The following is an 11,503-nucleotide window of genomic DNA, read 5'->3' on the forward strand; positions in this document are numbered from 1 at the left end:
TCTTGAATATAAACAATTCAACCATTGTGCTATTGCACTGCTTATACGAATAATAATTGTACCTGTGATTCATATAAGCAGTGCAATAGCACAATGGTTGAATTGTTTATATTCTTCACTAATCTAGTAATGTTGTTTATATATTTAGTTTCCTGCTATTAGTCATTGCAGTGCATGTATTCTATGCAATAGTCAATTGCTTTAATAAATATTAGAAATGCCAATCTGTGTACTTCTTGTATCTCCCTTTGGGCATGCCTGTGTTACTAACAAAAGGGTAAGATATATTTCCATGATTTCCTTTCGGGAATTATGGTTGGCATGGTTTGAGGATGCAGACATCATCCAGTGCCCTGTCAGTTTAGGGATACAGATGATGAACTGAGGGCTAGCAAGGAATCAATTCAACACATTCTGATGGTACGAGTGGACTCAGTCCCCGTAGTTTTGAAGCCTTTGATGCCTAAAAGCACACTATTACTGAAAAAAACGTACAACATAGCACCACTAATGCTATAGTTTGGATAATTTTTTTAATGGGCCTCTTACGTATGACCAATTACCCTACTCACCAGTTACCCGGAGATGTCCGTGGTGTTAGGGCAAATCATCCTCAGCTAAAAAGGGAAGCCCTATTTTTGCCTGTAGGTTGTTCAAGCTAGAATGTTTCTAAGGCTCACCCCATTAAAGTTACCTTCTCTGAATTCCTTAAATTATCCCATCCCGCCAAGCTCTAAATAATCCCTCAAGTCATGATTTGACATCCATCCATGAAAACAGCTTTGCACGTCCATGTACATAAAATAATCTTTGGTCACAGTGCATGGACACACTTCATCTTAAGATGAGGATGTTAGTGAGAGTGTAGTTTGTATGGAGATTCCAAATAGTCATTTATATTTATTATGTTGCCACCTCTATAAGAAAGATATATGTGCGTATAACTCCACACTTTACATTAACGTAAAAAGCCAAGTAGCCTGACATTGATGAGCATGACGACATCTCCTTTGGGCTCCAGAAGGGCCTCAGGCATATTAAATGCAAAAACATCAGCTCCAGGCACATCAAAAAACGAGATATTATCACCTAATTGCCAGAAGATCCAACATTGCTGTGACAGAAAAGTGGAACATTGGCCTAGAAGGAGCAAGGTGGCCTGTTAGTTTTGCAATGTTTGACAGGGGCCATCAGAGATGATCAAAACATTGGGATGGCCATTACAAAAGTAACTGGGAACCAGCCTACTGCTTTGAGGTACATTATTGTACTCTGCCCTGCCAATCTCACTCCTTAAAAGCACCAAGTCTGGCACTTGGACCTAGAACATGGCTAGGATGAAGGGTACATAGTCTGTCCACTTGTGAAAACCCCTGCTAACATATGAATCCCAACCTCTCTATCACCTTCAATGTGGATGGCTTCCCTGAAGGAGGTCCGACCAGTGCTTAATTTGAGCCAGTGGTTTCCGGTGCTCGGCACCGGCACTTAATTGTCAGCATCTGTTCTCTGAAATGAGCACACCAATAGTTGTATAGTATTTATTTATACAGCTAAAATGACTAATACCAGCTGCCCAAGCATTCTTATAGCTTTGGGCGGACAGGAATAGTTCAAATTGTCTCCCTTGTAGAACAGGCAGGGGCAATGGGTGTTGCAGGACACAGGGTCCTCCTGGCAAGGGCCTTGGAACTTCTTTTTTTACAAATTAAGCACTGGTGCCGACCACCAAGACCAACGGGGAAAAGAGAGGCCTGCTAGGTAAAGGAGGATACAGAGCTGCTCAATGGAAATAGAGACAGGACTCCCCTTCTCTTTACTAGTAAGTCATCTTGAGGCAAGTGGAAGGAGGGTAGTGTGTTAAACAACTACAATAATATCCATTGCCTCTCAACGCTAGTGACACTTCTTCACTGTTACTGGCAAGTAAATCGGCGGTCCTGCCTCAAGTGCTAAGAGACAACCCAGAAGGTCAAGATGTTTGCTCTTGAGACAGTACAATACTGTCATGATTCCCTCCAAGGTTAACTAACGCGTGCGCGCAGGATGTGTTTTTATACAGTTTGACATGCCTTAGAAAAACCCTCCCCTGTCCCGTGCCACCAGCACTCCATAGGTTGTAAGAGTAAGCCTATCTCTAGGGGCAAATAATCTGTATTGTACTTAAGATAAGAAGGCCCTATTCTAATGCCTGAAGTACTTGTATTTGTACTGTGCTTTTGTTTGTGTTTTCATGTAACATTGCTTGTTTGGCTTTTGACTGTCAAACATGATTCTTTATTGCAAAGATTTACTTTGCAATGTCACGTTGATGATTGTTGCCGTGGGATTGGTTTATGCTCTGCTTTGGAACTGAACCGGAGAGAGGAACTGCGCTTCTAAAAGAAAGGACCCGTTTCTAGAAACAAACAGGAGAACGCGGCATGTCACGTCATGCACAATGCAACGGCCATCTTGGGTGTGGCAGGCCTATAAAATGCGACACCCGACTTCTGGAAGGTTCTTAGCCTTCCCGCAGTTGTCACGGAGACAACTGTTTGCTTTCCTGTTTTCCGGTGCGATACCCTGAAGAAGCCTTCCTGGTTCCTTAATCCCCTGGATTGCAGCTCAGCATCTCTACGACCTCCTAAGGAAGGAAAAGACACAAAAGCTAAGTTAAATATTTCATTACTTAGGCGCCCATCGCAAGACAGCACAGAACTGAAGAATATTCATTAGCATATGTGTAATGACAATTTTTGGAACTTTTTTCAAGGTCAAGAAAGGACACTGGAAGAACTTAAAAGAAACCTCAAAAAGACATTTTGTAGTAATTTGTGAAACCTTGGTTCACTACGGACTTTAGCATTTGTTTGCACCATTGTTTGCATATCTTCTCTTTTTTTTAGCATATCGTGATGGTTCCATATTTGGGGGTCAAAGATAAGTAAGTGAATTAGTCATGCAGCATAAAAGCCAAGTTGAGTACATCATGGGTAATGGAATAAAGTAACTTTTTCAAGTTATTTCCATATTACAGAGAAGCAAGGACGCTGCCTCATCAGAAGACTTCACGACAACAGCAGTCCTGATTTCACACCACAACTAACCACAACTTAAGACCACACCTCAACTCCATCACAAGACTACTGGACGCTACTCACTACTTCTAAAGATCGCAGGTAGGAAGGTTTCCATAGCTGACTTAGGGGGGTAGGGATTTCAGCGCTAACGCTTAGACTAAAACTCATTGAGTGATATTCTAAAACACATCTTGTTGCCTTGCAGGTCGACAACAGGAATTCGCCAGCGTCCAGTACCCACCCATCCTCCCTGAGGTCTATCACATAGCCTTAGTGTAATACTAAATCACAGGTTATCTGATAGGGTCCTGGGAAATTGGCTCATAGCATCTCTGCAAAACCCAACCAAGCAACTTACAGGTAAGAGTGTTTGGTAAACCGGACGAATACCCCCCAGCATAGCATTGGAGGAGGTTCTTATTGTAACTGGTCTACTACTCCTGAATCCTACTACATCGCAGGCGTAAAGAACCCACTTTGACACTCCCAACCAGAAAGGAAAATTATGAAATATCTTCAACTCCAATGGATCACTCATAACAGGACTTCTTTGATCCTACGTATATACCTGTTGAAGGATAAACATGTGCCCCAACTTCTATTCTCAGCAGCGGTAACCAACTGACTGGAATAGAAGTCTCAAACCACAGAAATAGTGGAACCTAACTCTGCCCTGGATTCATTGTTGAAAGAGTTGGCAGACCTCAACCTTTCCATAGAGCCTGTGAACTCAGCAGTAGGGGCCATGATCACAGAGTTACAATCACTTTGAGGGGAGATCACCACATTCCAGGTGCAGCTCACGACAAGAGAGCACAGGATTAGCAATGTGGAGAAGAGATTTGATAATCAACCAGAATGGGGGCCTGAACTGTTGAGATTTCACAAGAAAACCTTTGATTCGGATGACTGCTGTCAGAGACATACACGCATTTCTACCTATTCAATTCCCCACCTTCTTAAACATTACATTTTACCGACTCTTAGAACTACAACGGGCACATTGAGTGTGATCTCGTAATAGTGCCCGCAGTGTTACCTATTGACAAAACCTACTTTGCTGTGTAAGACAGCAATAAGCAAGGCAATTGATCATGGCAGTGAAAAAGCATGGACCATACCAATTCGAGTATTACCTGACATATTTATCTGTAGATTTTGTCTTAGAACTCAAATGCCAAAAGAAAATGCTTACTGGCCCTTCACCCATGGCTGTGCAATGAAGGGATGTAGCGCCTCTCGGAATTTACTACCATGCTGATCACAGTTGACAGACATACAATGGAATAGGAGGAATCAGAGGATTTGGAGAGCTATCTAACGTAATTGTAGGGCACAGACATACAGACAGCACCATTGAGATCAAGTAAACAAGACAATCCTGCAAAAAAGTCTGAAGAATCAGAGGATAATCAGTATGAGGAAATACTGTACTGTGAAAAAGCTGACATGAAAATAATCACAAGGGCAATAAAGAAGCAGCAGCAGACACAAACTAAGGAGGGAGACAGATCTAGGCCACCTCTTAAACTGCAAAGCTTTCAGGGCACAGAGAGGCTATCATTGCACGGACTTTGCCACTGAAGACTCTAGAACTGGATAAAGTGACTGGAGGGGTCTTCTCCACAATGCAAAGGTTCATCAGTAAACTTGGTGTGTGGCAAGTGGGAGAGAATTTGAGGGAAGGATTCTAAGGTCCCTCTGAGGGCCTTAGCATCTATGGACAAAACTACTATAAATGTATCTTTCATGCTCTTTCTACCGATGTATCCATGTAATATGGTTTGCACAATATATACAGCAGGAGCATACAGTCGTCAGACAATATAATTACAAAATAGGCATTTACATTGACAATATAGTGCAAGTATGATTAACAATATGGAGATGACGCTCTTGGTCAAGATGTCAACCTCAATCTCCCAGTCCACAGGTATAGCGCATAACGAGTTTGACATTTCTTGGCAATTGGAGGAACATTGAGTTCCTCTACCCTAAAATCCCTAGATGGATAAATGACAATGAGGAACAGAGTTTGATACTCAGTATTCCGTGTTTATCTACTTTATACCTCCTCATATCATTGACTTGGTCCTATCATTGGATTATCTTTAGAGTGGGGGGAGTTTACTCATTCAATGGGGCATAGCCCACCTCCATCTTCAGGGACTCTGCATATATATTAAAACTATATACAGTCACATAAACATCGGAACATTCATTAATTGAGGCACTCTGTTCTGCCTTTTAATTGACACTACCAATACGCATAAGGAACACGGTTGGAACCTGCTCACTAGTACACAATAATATGCTTGTGATCACAAGCCAGTGCACAGGCAGTGTTTTCCCTTAATATTACCAGGTTAACACATTTCATTTAACAAAAGAAAATTCTCACAGTCCTAGGCCATCAGGGCCAGATATTGCTCTACTATGAGAGACACACCTGACATATAAAGGCAAAAAGGGATGTAGGGATTGAATAGGAAAAGCTCTTCATGTCAGCTATACACACTAAGTAGACAGCCTGAGGCACTTGAGCATCCCATAAAAAAAGGGGAGCTGCGACGTTAACACGTACATCATTGCTAGTCAATTTATTGCATATATGGTAGATACTGACAGGAGATATAATTTTTCTATGTTCCGCATACACAATGCACACATAATTGTGGAGTCAATATATGCCCCTTTAGAGGATAAGTCTGACTTTGTCTCCATTCTCGGTAGACGGCTCACATTGTTTGGAAAGATAAGAGTCTGGATGGAAGGTGGTTTGAATGTCACTGTAGAAACCGTACATATGAAACAATAGCTGGAATATCCTGAAGGATATGTTTCAGGGCAGCAGTCTGATTGAACTCTGGAGAATCTTATAACCTCGAGACACTGATTGTACTTTTTACTTCTTGCTACCTTGGTATCCATACCACAATCCAAAACTTTATAATAACGCAACTTAACAGGAAACATAGTAGAATTTTCTATAATATAATAAAAAAATTGGATTTCCGACCATGATCTTATAGATCTTCAACTAGATAATGGACTTGACTGCCACCCCCAATAGGTCCTTGTCGCATGAATGTCTCAAAAGTTAAAATAACCATAGGACAAGGAACGGCTGTATTAACGTTTAAACAATTCGTAGATGAGAACAGAGACAGTGTTTTCTGCACAGATAATAATAATAATGATATTTATAAAGTGCCTTATTACACCTAAAGCCACATCCAAGTGCAGTGAGAAAGTGACTAGAGGAAAGATGTTATGCCATATGTCTATCTACTTGACCGAACTGGGATTCATGACTGCCCTGGCATCTATTGGAAATAGTATATTAAATGGGGTAACTCGTAGGATCCATGGACTCGGGTAGACAATGGTACAAGAAAAATGGTCACAGTGGCTGACTGTTTATAATTTTACATATATAGACATGAATTCAAAGCCGTAAATAAATTCACAACTTCACAGCATAGAATAGTGATTTACTGTGATTTAATATTGCATCACAGAAGAGAAATCAATCCAAGCATATAAATATAGAATTAATCAACATTGGTGTACATTGTTGCCCAGAAGGAAATAGGGAGGGAGTGAAAATAACCATGTTTTTAGTCTCCTTCAGAACAGTAGCTCCGATGGTTCTATCCTTCGATGGGGGTAGGGAATTCCATGTCTGAGCAGCTAGAAAGGCTAAGGAGCAATCACCCCATCTCGGTTTTCTCGAGGATCTGAGATTATGGCTTAGTTTGAGGCATTCCACCAAAGAGGTGAGGTACCCTGGACCTCTATCAATAAAGATTCGGTGACTGAAGCACATGGCTTTAAATAGGATTCTCTCTTTAAGTGGCAGCCAGCGCCGGCTAGCCAGAGCAGGCCTGGAAACAGCATCTCTCAGAAGATGTAGTACATGGCGGGCCGCAGCATTTTGCACACGCTGTAGTTTCTGTGACTCATTTTAGTAGTTCTCAAGCAGAGTACATTGCAGTATTCCAACTGGGAGGTGACTGATGACTGTGCGATGATTTTGCTTGCAGAGAGCGGAAGGACATTTAAAATCTTCAAAACCTTTTCAGGCTGTTAGAGCAGTTTACCGCCATAGCAGCTATCTGGTGCTCTAATGATAATGCTGGGTCTAACCATGCTCCCAGATTCTTTATTTTTCCTTAGGGACAGGGGTGAGGCCCATTACATCAGGCCACCAAGCCATTGACCAAATATAGAGGCTTTTCCCTATGATGACAACTTTAGTTTTGGTGGCATTTAATTTGAGGAAGCTATTGGCCATCAATGTGTCCACCTCTGTAAGGCATCTCTCAAATTCTTCAGCCCCCCATCCGACTCCCAAGATAGAGCAACTATTAGTTGAGTGTCATCCTCATAGGATTCAATCCTCACTGTATGACACTCAGCAATTTCAGCCAGGGGCACATATAAATATTAAATTGCATAGGACTAAGGATAGAGCCCTGTGGCACCCCCTGTGACAGTAGAACAGGATCTAAGGAGTGAGATTTTTGCACCACTTGGAAGGAGTGATCCTTTAAAAAGTATCTCAAACAAGAAGGGGGACGAATAGGGCTGTTTAACGGGGTCCAGCGTACATGCCCTGGGCATGTACAGAAAGAAAGATACGCTGTTCCCCAAGTGGATGGACAACAAGTGAAAAGGCCACAGGAGGGGAATTCTCCTTGTCGGAACTAGAGTCCTCACACACCCAGCAAGCTAGGTGTCATGCTTCATCATATGGACTCGCTCCTCGTCGGGTCGGCGGTGCAATACCTGACGGGCACCCATAAAGGGGCTCTTTAGCGGAGGTCTTCTGTTCCTGCCGTATGGTGCCATGGGTGTGAGGGCCCTAGGTGAAGGTGTAGATGTGACGTGGGTGAGTGATATATTAAAAAAGGTTGGACAATCCAAAAAACAAATTTTAATGGGATGGTTATCCACCTTTATTAAAAATACAAAAGAGTGGCTGCTCGGAGGCTTAATGGTCCAGTGGAGCAATACTCAACTCTAGACAAGTGGTCGACATGTTTCACGCAATGAGTTCAAAGTTTATACTTTGCATTTCATAGGGACCTATAAACAATAACTATCTACACATGGTGGTGGGTGGAGGAGTTCCTACCTACCACTATTCTTTTGTGCGAGCACGTAGTCCCTCCAGACCTAGTGGTTACCTAGCTAGATGATCGCGCTTGCTTCATAAGGTTTTCTCTGCTCATGATACCTCAGTTGATGGTATCCTGTCAATTACAGACGCACGCCGAACACCTACCCCACGCCCTGAGCCGAGAGACCGGATCGACAAGGTGCCGGTATCTGTACCTTTAAAAAGTATGCCAGCCGTTGCCAGGCAAGGCCCTTCACACCACAGCCACCTAGCCTGGGTAAGAGTAGGCCTTGTGGCACAGTCTCAAAGGCAGCGCTCAGGTCTATTATAATTAGTGCTGCCATCTGGGCCCCCATCAGCATAGCGCCTGAGAGACTCAGTGGCCAATAACAGGGCTATGTCTGTGAAATAGTGCGCCCGGAAACCGGATTTCTTAAAATGCAATAAGTTATTGGCCTCAATATATTTAGTCAGCTGGCTATTGACCAGTTCTTCTGCGACTTTTGCAAAAAAGAAGAGCAGGGAGATAGGTCTTAAATCTTCCAACTGTGAGGGGTTTCTGGAGGTTTTTTTTTTTTTAGTATTGGAGTAACCATTGCCTGTTTCTATTTTAGGGGCGCTTGTCCCATTGAGAAAGACCTGGCTAATGGGTTGAAAAAATAGGGCAGAATAGCTTCCTGTGCTTGAACAAGGATTTTTGAAGGGGCTGAGTCCAAAGGAGGCCTAGATTTAATTTACCCAAAAGCCCACCGAGCTCACTCTCAGGGGGGTTCTCAAAGCTGACAGACACTATCGGGTGCATTGGAGTATTGTATTCTAGGAGCACTGATGGGAGGCTCGCCCATTGTAAAGAAGAAGGCTCAATACGCTACAATTATAAGCCTAAACCCGGACCTTTTCCTCAACTAAATTCAGAACCCCCCACTCAAACAATATTATGTGAGATGCTTCATGCTAAACTAAACTAGAGGCATCATTTAAATGTTAGCGGTTTGTATACTCCATTGCATCAGTGATGGAATATACACACCGGCAACATAATAGTCAACTTGCTAATTTAATTGCGGGTGGGCCTTAAGTTTTTCTACAGGCGTGAATACTCTGTCACCTCCATAGCCAAACCTCTTTGCCAGCCCAGTGGGATTAGGGATGTAAGAGATGTGGCTACATGATTTCCCACCCAAGCAGGATGTCCGGAAATGTATCAATTTTGTTTGCTATCTGTCACCGCCAAGCAAACTGTGGTAGTGACAGAAAATAAAAAGCAAATAATGGGAGATAATTTGCATTATGAGGGGAGCATTACTTTTATCGTGCCTGGATTTTCTTTTTGAAAATAAAAAAAGAAACCTGTTTGATGCAGGGTTGCAGGGTTGCGTCATGCTGACACAGCCTTGCAGCAATCAGCGATATTGTCAGGTACCGCCATGACAGTGATCACTGCCAATCGATTATAAATTACTGCCTGCTTGGCAGTCGTTTATAAATGTGATGGTCAGTCCCTCTGCCATGGGTACAAAATTTACTCCATCCCCATGCTGAGTTAGCTGGATGTCCGTAAAAAGTTAAATCAGGCCCTAAATGAGCTGTACATGGTGAAAGTGGAGAAATCGCTTTTCCTCTTACGTCAACGGCATTCCGAGAGAAAGGAACACGCTGGCTGACTATTGGCTGCACAGCTCTGACAGCTTAAATCAAACAGGACTTTCACAGCATACACCCTATGGATATCAGTCTACAGATTAAACCACATTTTTCAAGGTATTGACTATTCCCATTCTGACAAAAGCTGGAATGGTCATCTCAGAGCAAGAGTTTGTGACATAAATTGACAATATCAACCAACAAAAGGGGTTAGGCCCAAAGGACAAGGATCCGGTAGGGCTGTGTAAATTATTAAAAAGAAGGGGGAAACCTGATACCTTATCAATTTTAAAGCTATTTCTTTGAAGCAATGATCAAGCGAATTCCTTTCAGTTTGATCAGGTTATTTATTTAACCTTTCCATTTATAGATATTCATACATTTTTCAAAGAAGTCAAAATATGAAAAAGAAAACAACACTTAGTCATTCCAGAGATATGTAAAATAACTAATAAAGCATTGAACAATTACAGAAAACTTCATAAACAACAAACATTAAAATGTGACATCACTACGTAAAACGAATAACAAGCATATTCTTACACCATTTCATAATTTGCCAAAGAGACAACCCTTGAAGCTACCAATTCATCAAACTCAAGGGAATGCCAAACACAGGGAGCACGCTTATGCATACAACAGGGGATCATTTTAATTTAATTTCCCTGAAACAGAACGCATATTAATTCTCAATTCCTCAGTGTTATTAAATGCCAACGCGTTTCGAGTCCCAGGCAAAGAGTCAGGGGGCTCTCATCAGGGCTTCTTATTAATGGATACTGGTGTGATCTAAAAAATAAATGATGCAAAAACAAGTATTTCATTGATTACTGAACTTCCAGTTCTCCCACTGAACTGTAAATCCTGTACTTCTAAAAGATGTATTTACACAAACAAAGTTACCTGATGGAAAATGTTATCACCATCGGTAATGATCTCAATGGGTCATGAAGGAGGTTTATATCAATCCGATTTGGAAGAGAAGCACGATCAATAACTGAAAATCTGCAACAGTTACTTAACTATGGCTCAGTGTCCTTTCTAACGCGCACCTGCAAGGATACACTGTTGCTCCCGCTTGTGGCCTTTGCGGGTGATTTATAAGATGTCCGACGGCTTCGGAGATTATTTAAAAGTCTGAGAAACCATAATTAAAGTATATCTAACTTTAGCAAGCGGAAGCTCTGTCAATATTTTCAACCGCAAAAGGTTAACCCGATTAAACGCGTACCTGCGACGGAGATAATCTCACGAAGCTTCAGACGCGTAGTTCGATCCTAACGTTTTCCGGGTTCCTGCAAGAATAACTCGTGTCAGTTTAACGTGAACATCGAGCCCTAACAGAGATGTATTATACGCGGGGGCAACTAGACACTTACTTCCATTAAATTATTCCGACTGTTGCTCCCTCTCATCACCGCCGACACGACTGCATGTAAGGCAAAGGAGGGGCATTTCCTGATAGAATTTATCGCGCAAGTGTGCAAAGATTCATGGACAATGTAGTATGAACGAGGCAGCCAATTGCAATGTCACTCATTCCTGGTTCACACTGACAGCCACTCAAGTGCATCTTGGTTTTTGTGGTTTTCGACAAAGACATTATGTTTTTGATAGTTCTGTCATGAGATTCAGTCCAGTCAGAGCGCTGTTATATTTTAGAATGAGATAG

General features: G+C 42.1%; 1 long non-coding RNA gene across 1 annotated transcript; it reads right to left on the reverse strand.

Annotated features, from left to right (window-relative positions):
* Positions 1–2,156: 2,156 nt before the first annotated feature.
* On the reverse strand, positions 2,157–11,277 carry LOC146801686 (uncharacterized). Its single transcript, XR_014968062.1, has 3 exons — positions 11,211–11,277; positions 11,063–11,126; positions 2,157–2,626 (listed from the first exon to the last, which is right to left on the reverse strand). It is a non-coding gene; the product is annotated as an uncharacterized LOC146801686 (long non-coding RNA).
* Between the last annotated feature and the right edge of the window lie 226 nt (positions 11,278–11,503).

This window comes from Triturus cristatus, chromosome 8 (assembly GCF_964204655.1).
Source record: "Triturus cristatus chromosome 8, aTriCri1.1, whole genome shotgun sequence".
Taxonomy (NCBI): Eukaryota; Metazoa; Chordata; class Amphibia; order Caudata; family Salamandridae; genus Triturus; species Triturus cristatus.